The sequence below is a fragment of the Colletes latitarsis genome, chromosome 4, assembly GCF_051014445.1.
Source record: "Colletes latitarsis isolate SP2378_abdomen chromosome 4, iyColLati1, whole genome shotgun sequence".
NCBI classification, from domain to species: domain Eukaryota; kingdom Metazoa; phylum Arthropoda; class Insecta; order Hymenoptera; family Colletidae; genus Colletes; species Colletes latitarsis.
Genome location: NC_135137.1, coordinates 4,590,294 through 4,609,300, shown reverse-complemented (window position 1 = coordinate 4,609,300; position 19,007 = coordinate 4,590,294).

Here is a 19,007-nt window from a genome sequence, read left to right as displayed (position 1 = left end):
CACTTTTCGCATACTAGTTGGCCAGATCCAGGGCTTTTTCCGGATTGGATCATGTAGCAATGCGGTACCACACCGAAACAGTCAATTAAACCTGTTTGCGATTAATAGTTTAGAGGATAACGCCGGTTATGTCTCGGTTAGATCTGGCATTAGCAATCATCTGGCTCGTACTTTCGCATTTTTCGCATACTTGTTGGCCAGATCGTGGGCTTTTTCAGGCTTTGACATGGCAGTAATGTGGTACCACACTGAAACAGTCAATTAATCCAGGTTGCGATTAATATTTTAGAGGATAACGCCGGTTATGTCACGGTTAGGTCTGGGATTTGCCCTCATCTGGCTCGTTCTTTCGCATTTTTCGCATACTTGTTGGCCAGATCCTGGGCTTTTTCCGACTTTGACATGGCAGTAATGTGGTACCACACCGATTCAGTCAATCAAACCTGGTTGCGATTAATATTTTAGAGGATAACGCCGGTAATGTCTGGGTTAGTTCTGGTATTTGCAATCATCTGGCTCGTACTTTCGCATTTTTCACATACTTGTTGGGCAGATCCTGGCCTTTTTCTGGCTTGGACCACGTAGTAATGCGGTACCACACCGAAACAGTCAATCAAACCTGGTTGCGATTAATATTTTAGAGGATAACGCCGGTAATGTCTGGGTTAGTTCTGGTATTTGCAATCATCTGGCTCGTACTTTCGCATTTTTCGCATACTTGTTGGCCAGATCCTGGGCCTAATTCTGGTTTGGATCACGTAGTAATGTGGTACCACACTGAAACAGTCAATAGAAGCTGGTTCCGAATAGTATTTTAGTGGATAACGCTGGTTATGCCTGGGTTATTTCTGGTATATGCAATCATCTGGCTCATAGTTACGCGTTTTTCGCATACTTGTTGGGCAGATCCTGGCCTTTTCCTGGCTTGGACCACGTAGGAATGCGGTACCACACCGAAACAGTCAATCAAACCTGTTTGCGATTAATATTTTAGAGGATAACGCCGGTAATGTCTGGGTTAGTTCTGGTATTTGCAATCATCTGGCTCGTACTTTCGCATTTTTCGCATACTTGTTGGCCAGATCCTGGGCCTAATTCTGGTTTGGATCACGTAGTAATGTGGTACCACACTGAAACAGTCAATTAAACCTGGTTCCGAGTAATATTTTAGAGGATAACGCCGGTTATGTCTGGGTTAGGTCTGGTATTTGCCCTCATCTGGCTTGTACTTTCGCATTTTTCGCATACTTGTTGGCCAGATTCTGGGCTTTTTTTGGCTTGCATCACGTAGTAATGTGGTACCACACTGAAACTGTCCATTAAACCTGGTTTCGATCAATATTTTAGAGGATAACGCATGTTAGGTCTATGTTAGGTCTGGGATTTGCTCTGATCAGGCTCATACATTCAGATTTTCCGCATACTTGTTGGCCAGATCCTGGCCTTTTTCTGGCTTTGACCACGTAGTAATCTGGTACCACACTGAATCATTCAATTAATCCAGGATGCGATTGTGGCGCTGCTTCGCTGCGACGGGGGGGCTGCTCGAGTGATTTCTGTAGGAGGACCGGAAAAGGAAAGGAGGGGGCGCGTTTCGTCCGGGCCTGCTAGTGGACTCATCAGTAAGGCTTTCTAGCAGGCCCTGCCTTAGACGACGGAATATTGGGAAGTCGTTCGAGGAGTGTATATATAGGAACTGAGGGGTCGGTCGAGCGCTTGCGAGAGCGCGACCCCTCTGGTGGCGAGCATGGGAGGTGACGCCACATTACCCCCCTGCCAGTGCCTAACGATACCGGATTAAGCCTACTATATACAGGACTTATCGAATACTATTTACATTCTTCTATTTACAATGCTCCGTTCCTCTTGGACTTTGTCGTCGTCGTGTCTTCGTCTAGCGCCTCTATCTCGATTGACGATCTCTGGAGTTTTTCGATCCTGGCCTAGAACTTCGATTCTATTTCGCCGTAGGATATGCTGCGTTGTCGTTCTCTGATCGTCTGGCGTTATTTAGCCGCGGCGAGTCTTTTTCCTCGAGCCTTGCGTTGCTGTAGCCATCGAGCGTATATGCTGCTGTCCTACCTGTGGCCCCACTATGCGGGTGATTGCTGCTGCTCCGAATCCTGCGAATCTATGTTTTCCTGGAGACGACGGCCTCGACAGGTAGATTTTTGTCAGGACGAGCGATTGAGTGATCGAAAGGCCACCTTAGGAGAGGGATTACGAAAGAGCTATTTTACTAGTACGATTAGTAGACACGTTTCCTGGCGCTGCCTCCTTCGTCCTACGCTGCGTGCGGTCTGCGTTTTCCTGAAAATTTTCTCGAGAGCTGCCATCCTAGTTGCGTGTCCTTATCTGCCGTCGGGTGTCACCAATTGTGGCGCTGCTTCGCTGCGACGGGGGGGCTGCTCGTGTGATTTCTAGGAAGGACGGAAAAGGAAAGGAAGGGGCGCGTTTCGTCCGAGCCTGCTAGTGGACTCATCAGTAAGGCTTTCTAGCAGGCCCTGCCTTAGACGACGGGATATTGGGAAGTCGTTCGAGGAGTGTATATATAGGAACTGAGGGGTCGGTCGAGCGCTTGCGAGAGCGCGACCCCTCTGGTGGCGAGCATGGGAGGTGACGCCACACGATTAATATTTTAGAGGATAACGCCGGTTATGTCTCGGTTAGGTCTGGGATTTGCCCTCATCTGGCTCGTACTTTCGCATTTTTCCCATACTTGTTGGCCAGATCCTGGCATTTTTCTGGCTTGGTCCACGTAGTAATGTGGTACCACACCGAAACAGTCAATAAAAGCTGGTTCCGATTAATATTTTAGAGGATAGCTCCGGTAATGTCAGGGTTAGGTCTGGTATTTGCCCTCATCTGGCTCATACTTTCGCGTTTTTCGCATACTTGTTGGCCAGACCCTGGGTCTTTTCTGGTTTGGATCCCGTAGTAATGTGGTTCCACACCGAAGCAGTCAATTATTCCAGGATGCGATTAATATTTTAGAGGGTAACGCCGGTTATGTCTCGGTTAGGTCTGGGATTTGCCATCATCTGGCTCATAGTTTCGCGTTTTTCGCATACTTGTTGGACAGACCCTGGGTTTTTTCTGCTTTGGATCCCGTAATAATGTGGTTCCATACCGAAGCAGTGAATTAAACCAGGTTGTAATTAATATTTTAAAGGATATCGCCGGCTATGTCTCGGTTAGGTCTGGGATTTGCCCTCATCTGGCTCGTACTTTCGCATTTTTCGCATACTTGTTGGCCAGATCCTGGCCTTTTTCTGGCTTGGACCACGTAGTAATGTGGTACCACACTGAAACAGTCAATTAAACCTGGTTCCGAGTAATATTTTAGAGGATAACGCCGGTTATTGTCTGGGTTATGTCTGGTATTTGCCCTCATCTGGCTCGTACTTTCGCATTTTTCGCATACTTGTTGGCCAGAGCCTGGCCTTTTTCTGGCTTGGACCACATAGTAATGTGGTACCACACTGAAACAGTCAATTAAACCTGGTTCCGAGTAATATTTTAGAGGATAACGCCGGTAATGTCTGGGTTAGTTCTGGTATTTGCAATCATCTGGCTCGTACTTTCGCATTTTTCACATACTTGTTGGGCAGATCCTGGCCTTTTTCTGGCTTGGACCACGTAGTAATGCGGTACCACACCGAAACAGTCAATCAAACCTGGTTGCGATTAATATTTTAGAGGATAACGCCGGTAATGTCTGGGTTAGTTCTGGTATTTGCAATCATCTGGCTCGTACTTTCGCATTTTTCGCATACTTGTTGGCCAGATCCTGGGCCTAATTCTGGTTTGGATCACGTAGTAATGTGGTACCACACTGAAACAGTCAATAGAAGCCGGTTCCGAATAGCATTTTAGTGGATAACGCTGGTTATGCCTGGGTTATTTCTGGTATATGCAATCATCTGGCTCATAGTTACGCGTTTTTCGCATACTTGTTGGGCAGATCCTGGCCTTTTCCTGGCTTGGACCACGTAGGAATGCGGTACCACACCGAAACAGTCAATCAAACCTGTTTGCGATTAATATTTTAGAGGATAACGCCGGTAATGTCTGGGTTAGTTCTGGTATTTGCAATCATCTGGCTCGTACTTTCGCATTTTTCGCATACTTGTTGGCCAGATCCTGGGCTTTTTCTGGCTTGGATCACGAAGTAATGTGGTACCACACTGTCAATAAAAGCTGGATCCTAATAGTATTTTAGTGGATAACGCTGGTTATGCCTGGGTTATTTCTGGTATATGCAATCATCTGGCTCATAGTTACGCGTTTTTCGCATACTTGTTGGGCAGATCCAGGGTTTTTTCTGGTTTGGATCCCGTAGTAATGAGGTTCCACACCGAAACAGTCAATTGAACGTGGTTGCGATTAATATTTTAGAGGATAACGCCGGTTATGTCGCGGTTAGGTCTGGGATTTGCCCTCATCTGGCTCGTTCTTTCGCATTTTTCGCATACTTGTTGGCCAGATCCTGGGCTTTTTCTGGCTTGGATCACGTAGTAATGTGGTACCACACTGTCAATAAAAGCTGGTTCCTAATAGTATTTTAGTGGATAACGCTGGTTATGCTTGGGTTATTTCTGGTATATGCAATCATCTGGCTCATAGTTACGCGTTTTTCGCATACTTGTTGGGCAGATCCTGGCCTTTTTCTGGCTTGGACCACGTAGGAATGCGGTACCACACCGAAACAGTCAATCAAACCTGTTTGCGATTAATATTTTAGAGGTTATCGCCGGTTATGTCTGGGTTAGGTCTGGTATTTGCCCTCATCTGGCTCGTACTTTCGCATTTTTCGCATACTTGTTGGCCAGATTCTGGGCTTTTTTTGGCTTGCATCACGTAGTAATGTGGTACCACACTGAAACTGTCCATTAAACCTGGTTTCGATCAATATTTTAGAGGATAACGCATGTTAGGTCTATGTTAGGTCTGGGATTTGCTCTGATCAGGCTCATACATTCAGATTTTCCGCATACTTGTTGGCCAGATCCTGGCCTTTTTCTGGCTTTGACCACGTAGTAATCTGGTACCACACTGAATCATTCAATTAATCCAGGATGCGATTAATATTTTAGAGGATAACGCCGGTTATGTCTCGGTTAGGTCTGGGATTTGCCCTCATCTGGCTCGTACTTTCGCATTTTTCCCATACTTGTTGGCCAGATCCTGGCATTTTTCTGGCTTGGTCCACGTAGTAATGTGGTACCACACCGAAACAGTCAATAAAAGCTGGTTCCGATTAATATTTTAGACGATAACGCCGGTTATGTCTCGGTTTGGTCTGGTATATGCAATCATCTGGCTCATACTTACGCGTTTGTTGCGTACTTGTTGGGCAGATCCTGGCCTTTTTCTGGCTTGGACCACGTAGGAATGCGGTACCACACCGAAACAGTCAATCAAACCTGTTTGCGATTAATATTTTAGAGGATACCGCCGGTAATGTCTGGGTTAGTTCTGGTATTTGCAATCATCTGGCTCGTACTTTCGCTTTTTTCGCATACTTGTTGGCCAGATCCTGGGTTTTTTCTTGTTTGGATCACGTAGTAATGCGGTACCACACCGAAACAGTCAACTAAGCCTGTGTTGGGATTAATATTTTAGAGGATAACGCCGGTTACGTCTTGGTTAGGTCTGGTATTTGCCCTCATCTGGCTCGTACTTTCGCATTTTCCGCATACTTGTTGGCCAGATCCTTGACTTTTTGTGGTTTGGATCACGTTGTATCGCGGCACCACACCGAAACAGTCAATTAATCCTGGTTGCGATTAATATTTTAGAGGATAACGCCGGTTATGTCTCGGTTAGGTCTGGTATTAGCAATCATCTGGCTCGTACTTTCGCATTTTTCACATACTTGTTGGGCAGATCCTGGCCTTTTTCTGGCTTGGACCACGTAGTAATGCGGTACCACACCGAACCAGTCAATCAAACCTGGTTGCGATTAATATTTTAGAGGATAACGCCGGTAATGTCTGGGTAAGTTCTGGTATTTGCAATCATCTGGCTCATACTTTCGCGTTTTTCGCATACTTGTTGGCCAGATCCAGGGTTTTTTCTGGTTTGGATCCCGTAGTAATGAGGTTCCACACCGAAACAGTCAATTGAACGTGGTTGCGATTAATATTTTAGAGGATAACGCCGGTTATGTCGCGGTTAGGTCTGGGATTTGCCCTCATCTGGCTCGTACTTTCGCATTTTTCGCATACTTGTTGGCCAGATCCTGGGCTTTTTCTGGCTTGGATCACGTAGTAATGTGGTACCACACTGTCAATAAAAGCTGGTTCCGAATAGTATTTTAGTGGATAACGCTGGTTATGCCTGGGTTATTTCTGGTATATGCAATCATCTGGCTCATACTTACGCGTTTATCGCATACTTGTTGGGCAGATCCTGGCCTTTTTCTGGCTTGGACCACGTAGGAATGCGGTCGCACACCGAAACAGTCAATCAAACCTGTTTGTGATTAATATTTTAGAGGACAACGCCGGTAATGTCTGGGTTAGTTCTGGTATTTGCAATCATCTGGCTCGTACTTTCGCTTTTTTCGCATACTTGTTGGCCAGATCCTGGGTTTTTTCTGGTTTGGATCCCGTAGTAATGAGGTTGCACACCGAAACAGTCAATTAAACGTGGTTGCTATGAATATTTTAGAGGATAGCGCAGGTTATGTCTCGGTTAGGTCTGGGATTTGCCCACATCTTTCTCGTACTTTCGCATTTTTCGCATACTTTTTGGCCAGATCCTGGGCTTTTTCAGGCTTTGACATGACAGTGATGTGGTACCACACTGAAACAGTCAATTAAACCTGGTTCCGATTAATATTTTAGAGGATAACGCAGGTTATGCCTCGGTTAGTTCTGGTATTTGCCCTCATCTAGCTCGTACTTTCGCATTTTTCGCATACTTGTTGGCCAGATCCTTGACTTTTTCTGGATTGGATCACGTTGTAACGCGGCACCACACCGAAACAGTAAATTAATCCTGGTTGCGATTAATATTTTAGAGGATAACGCCGGTTGTGTCTAAGTTAGGTCTGATATTTGCCGTCATCTGGCTCATACTCTCGCGTTTTTCGCATACTTGTTGGCCAGATCCTGGGTTTCTTCTGGTTTGGATCCCGTAGTAATGTGGTACCACACTGAAACAGTCAATAAAAGCTGGTTCCGATTAGTATTTTAGAAGATAACGCTGGTTATGTCTGGGTTAGGTCTGGTATTTGCAATCATCTGTCTCATACTTTCGCGTTTTTCGCCTAATTGTTGGCAAGATCCTGGGTTTATTCTGGTTTGGATCCCGTAGTAGTGTGGTTCCACACCGAAACAGTCAATTAATCCCGGTTGCGAATAATATTTTAGAGGATAACGCCAGTTATGTCTGGGTTAGGTCTGGTATTTGCACTCATCTGGCTCGAGCTTTCGTATTTTTCGCATAATTGTTGGCCAGATCCTAGCCTTTTTCTGGTTTGGATCATGTAGTAATGTGGTACCACACTGAAACAGTCAATTAAACCTGGTTCCGAATAGTATTTTAGAGGATAACGTTGGGTTATGTCTAGATTAGTCCTGGTATTTGCAATCATCTAACTCATACTTTCGCGTTTTCCGCATACTTGTTGGCCAGATCCTGGCCTTTTTCTGGTTTGGATCACGTAGTAATGCGGTACCACACCGAAACAGTCAACTAAACCTGTGTTGGGATTAATATTTTAGAGGATAACGCCGGTTATGTCTGGGTTAGGTCCGGTATTTGCCATCATCTCGCTCGTACTTTCGCATTTTTCGCATACTTGTTGGCCAGATCCTGGGCTTTTTCTGGCTTGGATCACGTAGTAATGTGGTAACACACTGTCAATAAAAGCTGGTTCCGAATAGTATTTTAGAGGATAACGCTGGTTATGTCTGGGTTAGTTCTGGTATTTGCAATCATCTGGCTCATACTTACGCGTTTTTCGCATACTTGTTGGGCTGATCCTGGGTTTTTTCTGGTTTGGACCACGTAGTAACGTGGTACCACACTGAAACAGTCAATGAAACCTGTTTCCGATTAGTATTTTCGAGGACACCGCTGGTTATGTCTGGGTTAGTTCTGGTATTTGCAATCGTCTGGCTTATACATTCGCGTTTTTCGCATACTTTTTGGCCGGATCCAGGCCTTTTTCTGGTTTGGATCACGAAGTAATGCGGTACCACACCGAAACAATCAATTAAACCTGGTTGCGATTGATATTTTAGAGGATAACGCCGGTTATGTCTCGGTTAGGTCTGGGATTTGCCCTCATCTGGCTCGTTCTTTCGCATTTTTCGCATACTTGTTGGCCAGATCCTGGGCTTTTTCTGGCTTGGATCACGTAGTAATGTGGTACCACACTGTCAATAAAAGCTGGTTCCTAATAGTATTTTAGTGGATAACGCTGGTTATGCCTGGGTTATTTCTGGTATATGCAATCATCTGGCTCATAGTTACGCGTTTTTCGCATACTTGTTGGGCAGATACTGGGTTTTTTCTGGTTTGGATAACGTAGTAATGTGGTACCATACTGAAACACTCAATAAAAGCTGGTTCCGGTTAATAGTTTGGAAGATAACGCTGGTTACGTTTGGGCTAGTTGTGGTATTTGCACTCATCTGGCTCGTACTTTCGCATTTTTCGCATACTTGTTGGCCAGATCCAGGGCTTTTTCTGGATTGGATCATGTAGTAATGCGGTACCACACCGAAACAGTGAATTAAACCCGTATGCGATTAATATTTTAGAGGATAACGCCGGTTATGTCTCGGTTTGGTCTGGTATTAGCAATCATCTGGCCCGTACTTTCGCACTTTTCGCATACTAGTTGGCCAGATCCAGGGCTTTTTCCGGATTGGATCATGTAGCAATGCGGTACCACACCGAAACAGTCAATTAAACCTGTTTGCGATTAATAGTTTAGAGGATAACGCCGGTTATGTCTCGGTTAGATCTGGCATTAGCAATCATCTGGCTCGTACTTTCGCATTTTTCGCATACTTGTTGGCCAGATCGTGGGCTTTTTCAGGCTTTGACATGGCAGTAATGTGGTACCACACTGAAACAGTCAATTAATCCAGGTTGCGATTAATATTTTAGAGGATAACGCCGGTTATGTCACGGTTAGGTCTGGGATTTGCCCTCATCTGGCTCGTTCTTTCGCATTTTTCGCATACTTGTTGGCCAGATCCTGGGCTTTTTCCGACTTTGACATGGCAGTAATGTGGTACCACACCGATTCAGTCAATCAAACCTGGTTGCGATTAATATTTTAGAGGATAACGCCGGTAATGTCTGGGTTAGTTCTGGTATTTGCAATCATCTGGCTCGTACTTTCGCATTTTTCACATACTTGTTGGGCAGATCCTGGCCTTTTTCTGGCTTGGACCACGTAGTAATGCGGTACCACACCGAAACAGTCAATCAAACCTGGTTGCGATTAATATTTTAGAGGATAACGCCGGTAATGTCTGGGTTAGTTCTGGTATTTGCAATCATCTGGCTCGTACTTTCGCATTTTTCGCATACTTGTTGGCCAGATCCTGGGCCTAATTCTGGTTTGGATCACGTAGTAATGTGGTACCACACTGAAACAGTCAATAGAAGCTGGTTCCGAATAGTATTTTAGTGGATAACGCTGGTTATGCCTGGGTTATTTCTGGTATATGCAATCATCTGGCTCATAGTTACGCGTTTTTCGCATACTTGTTGGGCAGATCCTGGCCTTTTCCTGGCTTGGACCACGTAGGAATGCGGTACCACACCGAAACAGTCAATCAAACCTGTTTGCGATTAATATTTTAGAGGATAACGCCGGTAATGTCTGGGTTAGTTCTGGTATTTGCAATCATCTGGCTCGTACTTTCGCATTTTTCGCATACTTGTTGGCCAGATCCTGGGCCTAATTCTGGTTTGGATCACGTAGTAATGTGGTACCACACTGAAACAGTCAATTAAACCTGGTTCCGAGTAATATTTTAGAGGATAACGCCGGTTATGTCTGGGTTAGGTCTGGTATTTGCCCTCATCTGGCTTGTACTTTCGCATTTTTCGCATACTTGTTGGCCAGATTCTGGGCTTTTTTTGGCTTGCATCACGTAGTAATGTGGTACCACACTGAAACTGTCCATTAAACCTGGTTTCGATCAATATTTTAGAGGATAACGCATGTTAGGTCTATGTTAGGTCTGGGATTTGCTCTGATCAGGCTCATACATTCAGATTTTCCGCATACTTGTTGGCCAGATCCTGGCCTTTTTCTGGCTTTGACCACGTAGTAATCTGGTACCACACTGAATCATTCAATTAATCCAGGATGCGATTGTGGCGCTGCTTCGCTGCGACGGGGGGGCTGCTCGAGTGATTTCTGTAGGAGGACCGGAAAAGGAAAGGAGGGGGCGCGTTTCGTCCGGGCCTGCTAGTGGACTCATCAGTAAGGCTTTCTAGCAGGCCCTGCCTTAGACGACGGAATATTGGGAAGTCGTTCGAGGAGTGTATATATAGGAACTGAGGGGTCGGTCGAGCGCTTGCGAGAGCGCGACCCCTCTGGTGGCGAGCATGGGAGGTGACGCCACATTACCCCCCTGCCAGTGCCTAACGATACCGGATTAAGCCTACTATATACAGGACTTATCGAATACTATTTACATTCTTCTATTTACAATGCTCCGTTCCTCTTGGACTTTGTCGTCGTCGTGTCTTCGTCTAGCGCCTCTATCTCGATTGACGATCTCTGGAGTTTTTCGATCCTGGCCTAGAACTTCGATTCTATTTCGCCGTAGGATATGCTGCGTTGTCGTTCTCTGATCGTCTGGCGTTATTTAGCCGCGGCGAGTCTTTTTCCTCGAGCCTTGCGTTGCTGTAGCCATCGAGCGTATATGCTGCTGTCCTACCTGTGGCCCCACTATGCGGGTGATTGCTGCTGCTCCGAATCCTGCGAATCTATGTTTTCCTGGAGACGACGGCCTCGACAGGTAGATTTTTGTCAGGACGAGCGATTGAGTGATCGAAAGGCCACCTTAGGAGAGGGATTACGAAAGAGCTATTTTACTAGTACGATTAGTAGACACGTTTCCTGGCGCTGCCTCCTTCGTCCTACGCTGCGTGCGGTCTGCGTTTTCCTGAAAATTTTCTCGAGAGCTGCCATCCTAGTTGCGTGTCCTTATCTGCCGTCGGGTGTCACCAATTGTGGCGCTGCTTCGCTGCGACGGGGGGGCTGCTCGTGTGATTTCTAGGAAGGACGGAAAAGGAAAGGAAGGGGCGCGTTTCGTCCGAGCCTGCTAGTGGACTCATCAGTAAGGCTTTCTAGCAGGCCCAGTCTTAGACGACGGGATATTGGGAAGTCGTTCGAGGAGTGTATATATAGGAACTGAGGGGTCGGTCGAGCGCTTGCGAGAGCGCGACCCCTCTGGTGGCGAGCATGGGAGGTGACGCCACACGATTAATATTTTAGAGGATAACGCCGGTTATGTCTCGGTTAGGTCTGGGATTTGCCCTCATCTGGCTCGTACTTTCGCATTTTTCCCATACTTGTTGGCCAGATCCTGGCATTTTTCTGGCTTGGTCCACGTAGTAATGTGGTACCACACCGAAACAGTCAATAAAAGCTGGTTCCGATTAATATTTTAGAGGATAGCTCCGGTAATGTCAGGGTTAGGTCTGGTATTTGCCCTCATCTGGCTCATACTTTCGCGTTTTTCGCATACTTGTTGGCCAGACCCTGGGTCTTTTCTGGTTTGGATCCCGTAGTAATGTGGTTCCACACCGAAGCAGTCAATTATTCCAGGATGCGATTAATATTTTAGAGGGTAACGCCGGTTATGTCTCGGTTAGGTCTGGGATTTGCCATCATCTGGCTCATAGTTTCGCGTTTTTCGCATACTTGTTGGACAGACCCTGGGTTTTTTCTGCTTTGGATCCCGTAATAATGTGGTTCCATACCGAAGCAGTGAATTAAACCAGGTTGTAATTAATATTTTAAAGGATATCGCCGGCTATGTCTCGGTTAGGTCTGGGATTTGCCCTCATCTGGCTCGTACTTTCGCATTTTTCGCATACTTGTTGGCCAGATCCTGGCCTTTTTCTGGCTTGGACCACGTAGTAATGTGGTACCACACTGAAACAGTCAATTAAACCTGGTTCCGAGTAATATTTTAGAGGATAACGCCGGTTATTGTCTGGGTTATGTCTGATATTTGCCCTCATCTGGCTCGTACTTTCGCATTTTTCGCATACTTGTTGGCCAGAGCCTGGCCTTTTTCTGGCTTGGACCACATAGTAATGTGGTACCACACTGAAACAGTCAATTAAACCTGGTTCCGAGTAATATTTTAGAGGATAACGCCGGTTATGTCTGGGTTAGGTCTGGTATTTGCCCTCATCTGGCTCATACTTACGCGTTTTTCGCATACCTGTTGGCCAGATCCTGGGTTTTTTCTGGTTGGGATCCCGTACTAATGTGATTCCACACCGAAACAGTTAATTAAACCTGGTTGCGATTAATATTTTAGAGGATAACGCCGGTTATGTCTCGGTTAGGTCTGGGATTTGTCCTCATCTGGCTCGTACTTTCGAATTATTCGCATACTTGTTGTCCAGATCCTGGGCTTTCTCAGGCTAGGATCACGTAGTAATGTGGCACCACACTGAAACAGTCAATAAAAGCTGGTTCCGATTAGTATTTTTGAGGACACCGCCGGCTATGTCTCGGTTAGGTCTGGGATTTGCCCTCATCTGGCTCGTACTTTCGCATTTTTCAAATACTTGTCGGCCAGATCCTGGCCTTTTTCTGGCTTGGACCACGTAGTAATGTGGTGCGACACTGAAACAGCCAACTAAACCTGGTTCCGAGTAATATTTTAGAGGATAACGCCGGTTATGTCTGGGTTAGGTCTGGTATTTGCCCTCATCTGTCTCGTACTTTCGCATTTTTCGCTTACTTGTTGGCCAGATCCTGGGCTTTTTCTGGTTTGGATCCCGCAGTATTGTGGTTCCACACCGAAGCAGTCAATTAATCCAGGATGCGAGTAACATTTTAGAGGATAACGCCGGTTATGTCTCTGTTAGGTCTGGGATTTGCCCTCATCAGGCTCAAACTTTCGCATTTCTCGCATACTTGTTGGCCAGATCCTGGCCTTTTTCTGGTTTGGATCACGTAGTAATGTGGTACCACACTGAAACAGTCAATAAAAGCTGGTACCGATTAGTATTTTAGAGCATAACGCTGGTTATGTCTGCGTTAGTTCTGGTATTTGCAATCATCTGGCTCATACTTTCGCATTTTTCGCATACTTGTTGGCCAGATCCTGGCCTTTTTCTGGCTTTGACCACGTAGTAATGTGGTACCACACGTAAGCAGTCAACTAAACCTGTGTTGGGATTAATATTTTAGAGGATAACGCCGGTTATGTCTGGGTTAGGTCCGGTATTTGCCATCATCTCGCTCGTACTTTCGCATTTTTCGCTTACTAGTTGGCCAGATCTCGGGTTTTTTGTTGTTTGGATCCCGTCGTAATGTGGTTCCACACCGAAACAGTCAACTAAACCTGTTTGGGATTAATATTTTAGAGGATAACGCCGGTTACGTCTTGGTTAGGTCTGGTATTTGCCCTCATCTGACTCGTACTTTCGCATTTTTCGCATACTTGTTGGCCAGATCCTGGGCTTTTTCTGGCTTGGATCACGTAGTAATGTGGTAACACACTGTCAATAAAAGCTGGTTCCGAATAGTATTTTAGAGGATAACGCTGGTTATGTCTGGGTTAGTTCTGGTATTTGCAATCATCTGGCTCACACTTACGCGTTTTTCGCATACTTGTTGGGCTGATCCTGGGTTTTTTCTGGTTTGGACCACGTAGTAACGTGGTACCACACTGAAACAGTCAATGAAACCTGTTTCCGATTAGTATTTTCGAGGACACCGCTGGTTATGTCTGGGTTAGTTCTGGTATTTGCAATCGTCTGGCTTATACATTCGCGTTTTTCGCATACTTTTTGGCCGGATCCAGGCCTTTTTCTGGTTTGGATCACGAAGTAATGCGGTACCACACCGAAACAATCAATTAAACCTGGTTGCGATTGATATTTTAGAGGATAACGCCGGTTATGTCTCGGTTAGGTCTGGGATTTGCCCTCATCTGGCTCGTTCTTTCGCATTTTTCGCATACTTGTTGGCCAGATCCTGGGCTTTTTCTGGCTTGGATCACGTAGTAATGTGGTACCACACTGTCAATAAAACCTGGTTCCTAATAGTATTTTAGTGGATAACGCTGGTTATGCCTGGGTTATTTCTGGTATATGCAATCATCTGGCTCATAGTTACGCGTTTTTCGCATACTTGTTGGGCAGATACTGGGTTTTTTCTGGTTTGGATAACGTAGTAATGTGGTACCATACTGAAACACTCAATAAAAGCTGGTTCCGGTTAATAGTTTGGAAGATAACGCTGGTTACGTTTGGGCTAGTTGTGGTATTTGCACTCATCTGGCTCGTACTTTCGCATTTTTCGCATACTTGTTGGCCAGATCCAGGGCTTTTTCTGGATTGGATCATGTAGTAATGCGGTACCACACCGAAACAGTGAATTAAACCCGTATGCGATTAATATTTTAGAGGATAACGCCGGTTATGTCTCGGTTTGGTCTGGTATTAGCAATCATCTGGCCCGTACTTTCGCACTTTTCGCATACTAGTTGGCCAGATCCAGGGCTTTTTCCGGATTGGATCATGTAGTAATGCGGTACCACACCGAAACAGTCAATTAAACCTGTTTGCGATTAATAGTTTAGAGGATAACGCCGGTTATGTCTCGGTTAGGTCTGGCATTAGCAATCATCTGGCTCGTACTTTCGCATTTTTCGCATACTTGTTGGCCAGATCGTGGGCTTTTTCAGGCTTTGACATGGCAGTAATGTGGTACCACACTGAAACAGTCAATTAATCCAGGTTGCGATTAATATTTTAGAGGATAACGCCGGTTATGTCACGGTTAGGTCTGGGATTTGCCCTCATCTGGCTCGTTCTTTCGCATTTTTCGCTTACTTGTTGGCCAGATCCTGGGCTTTTTCAGACTTTGACATAGCAGTAATGTGGTACCACACCGATTCAGTCAATCAAACCTGGTTGCGATTAATATTTTAGAGGATAACGCCGGTAATGTCTGGGTTAGTTCTGGTATTTGCAATCATCTGGCTCGTACTTTCTCATTTTTCACATACTTGTTGGGCAGATCCTGGCCTTTTTCTGGCTTGGACCACGTAGTAATGCGGTACCACACCGAAACAGTCAATCAAACCTGGTTGCGATTAATATTTTAGAGGATAACGCCGGTAATGTCTGGGTAAGTTCTGGTATTTGCAATCATCTGGCTCGTACTTTCGCGTTTTTCGCATACTTGTTGGCCAGATCCAGGGATTTTTCTGGTTTCGATCCCGTAGTAATGAGGTTCCACACCGAAACAGTCAATTGAACGTGGTTGCGATTAATATTTTAGAGGATAACGCCGGTTATGTCGCGGTTAGGTCTGGGATTTGCCCTCATCTGGCTCGTACTTTCGCATTTTTCGCATACTTGTTGGCCAGATCCTGGGCTTTTTCTGGCTTGGATCACGTAGTAATGTGGTACCACACTGTCAATAAAAGCTGGTTCCTAATAGTATTTTAGTGGATAACGCTGGTTATGCCTGGGTTATTTCTGGTATATGCAATCATCTGGCTCATAGTTACGCGTTTTTCGCATACATGTTGGGCAGATCCTGGCCTTTTTCTGGCTTGGACCACGTAGGAATGCGGTACCACACCGAAACAGTCAATCAAACCTGTTTGCGATTATTATTTTAGAGGATAACGCCGGTAATGTCCGCGTTAGTTCTGGTATTTGCAATCATCTGGCTCGTACTTTCGCATTTTTCGCATACTTGTTGGCCAGATCCTGGGCCTAATTCTGGTTTGGATCACGTAGTAATGTGGTACCACACTGAAACAGTCAATAGAAGCTGGTTCCGAATAGTATTTTAGAGGATAACGCTGGTTATGCCTGGGTTATTTCTGGTATATGCAATCATCTGGCTCATAGTTACGCGTTTTTCGCATACTTGTTGGGCAGATCCTGGCCTTTTCCTGGCTTGGACCACGTAGGAATGCGGTACCACTCCGAAACAGTCAATCAAACCTGTTTGCGATTAATATTTTAGAGGATAACGCCGGTAATGTCTGGGTTAGTTCTGGTATTTGCAATCATCTGGCTCGTACTTTCGCATTTTTCGCATACTTGTTGGCCAGATCCTGGGCTTTTTCTGGCTTGGATCACGAAGTAATGTGGTACCACACTGTCAATAAAAGCTGGTTCCTAATAGTATTTTAGTGGATAACGCTGGTTATGCCTGGGTTATTTCTGGTATATGCAATCATCTGGCTAATAGTTACGCGTTTTTCGCATACTTGTTGGGCAGATCCAGGGTTTTTTCTGGTTTGGATCCCGTAGTAATGAGGTTCCACACCGAAACAGTCAATTGAACGTGGTTGCGATTAATATTTTAGAGGATAACGCCGGTTATGTCGCGGTTAGGTATGGGATTTGCCCTCATCTGGCTCGTACTTTCGCATTTTTCGCATACTTGTTGGCCAGATCCTGGGCTTTTTCTGGCTTGGATCACGCAGTAATGTGGTACCACACTGTCAATAAAAGCTGGTTCCTAATAGTATTTTAGTGGATAACGCTGGTTATGCCTGGGTTATTTCTGGTATATGCAATCATCTGGCTCATAGTTACGCGTTTTTCGCATACTTGTTGGGCAGATCCTGGCCTTTTTCTGGCTTGGACCACGTAGGAATGCGGTACCACACCGAAACAGTCAATCAAACCTGTTTGCGATTAATATTTTAGAGGATATCGCCGGTAATGTCTGGGTTAGTTCTGGTATTTGCAATCATCTGGCTCGTACTTTCGCATTTTTCGCATACTTGTTGGCCAGATCCTGGGCCTAATTCTGGTTTGGATCACGTAGTGATGTGGTACCACACTGAAACAGTCAATTAAACCTGGTTCCGAGTAATATTTTAGAGGATAACGCCGGTTATGTCTTGGTTAGGTCTGGTATTTGCCCTCATCTGGCTCGTACTTTCGCATTTCTCGCATACTTGTTGGCCAGATTCTGGGCTTTTTTTGGCTTGCATCACGTAGTAATGAGGTACCACACTGAAACTGTCCATTAAACCTGGTTTCGATCAATATTTTAGAGGATAACGCATGTTAGGTCTATGTTAGGTCTGGGATTTGCTCTGATCAGGCTCATACATTCAGATTTTCCGCATACTTGTTGGCCAGATCCTGGCCTTTTTCTGGCTTTGACCACGTAGTAATCTGGTACCACACTGAAACATTCAATTAATCCAGGATGCGATTAATATTTTAGAGGATAACGCCGGTTATGTCTCGGTTAGGTCTGGGATTTGCCCTCATCTGGCTCGTACTTTCGCATTTTTCGCATACTTGTTGGCCAGACCCTGGGTCTTTTCTGGTTTGGATCCCGTAGTAATGTGGTTCCACACCGAAGCAGTCAATTATTCCAGGATGCGATTAATATTTTAGAGGGTAACGCCGGTTATGTCTCGGTTAGGTCTGGGATTTGCCATCATCTGGCTCATACTTTCGCGTTTTTCGCATACTTGTTGGACAGACCCTGGGTTTTTTCTGCTTTGGATCCCGTAATAATGTGGTTCCATACCGAAGCAGTGAATTAAACCAGGTTGTAATTAATATTTTAAAGGATATCGCCGGCTATGTCTGGGTTAGGTCTGGGATTTGCCCTCATCTGGCTCGTACTTTCGCATTTTTCGCATACTTGTTGGACAGATCCTGGCCTTTTTCTGGCTTGGACCACGTAGTAATGTGGTACCACACTGAAACAGTCAATTAAACCTGGTTCCGAGTAATATTTTAGAGGACAACGCCGGTTATTGTCTGGGTTAGGTCTGGTATTTGCCCTCATCTGGCTCGTACTTTCGCATTTTTCGCATACTTGTTGGCCAGATCCTGGCCTTTTTCTGGCTTGGACCACGTAGTAATGTGGTACCACTCTGAAACAGTCAATTAAACCTGGTTCCGAGTAATATTTTAGAGGATAACGCCGGTTATGTCTGGGTTAGGTCTGGTATTTGCCCTCATCTGGCTCGTACTTTCGCATTTTTCGCATACTTCTTGGCCAGATCCTGGCCTTTTTCTGGCTTTGACCACGTAGTAATGTGGTACCACACTGAAACAGTCAATTAAACCTGGTTCGAATTAATATTTTAGAGGATAACGCCGGTTATGTCTGGGTTAGGTCTGGTATTTGCCCTCATCTGGCTCGTACTTTCACATTTTTCGCTTACTTGTTGGCCGGATCCTGGGCTTTTTCTGGTTTGGATCCCGCAGTAATGTGGTTCCACACCGAAGCAGTCAATTAATCCAGGATGCGATTAATATTTTAGAGGTTAACGCCGGTTATGTCTCGGTTAGGTCTGGGATTTGCCCTCATCTGGCTCGTACTTTCGCATTTCTCGCATACTTGTTGGCCAGATCCTGGCCTTTTTCTGGTCTGGATCACGTAGTAATGTGGTACCACACTGAAACAGTCAATAAAAGCTGGTTCCGATTAGTATTTTAGAGGGTAACGCTGGTTATGTCTGGGTTAGTTCTGGTATTAGCAATCATCTGGCTCATACTTTCGCGTTTTTCGCATACCTGTTGGACAGATCCTGGGTTTTTTCTGGTTTGGATCCCGTACTAATGTGATTCCACACCGAAACAGTCAATTAAACCTGGTTGCGATTAGTATATTAGAGGATAACGCCGGTTATGTCTGGGTTAGGTCTGGTATGGCCTTTTTCTGGCTTTGACCACGCAGTAATGTGGTACCACACTGAAACAGTCAATAAAAGCTGGTTCCGATTAGTATTTTAGGGGATAACGCCGGTTTTGTCAGGGTTAGGTCTGGTATT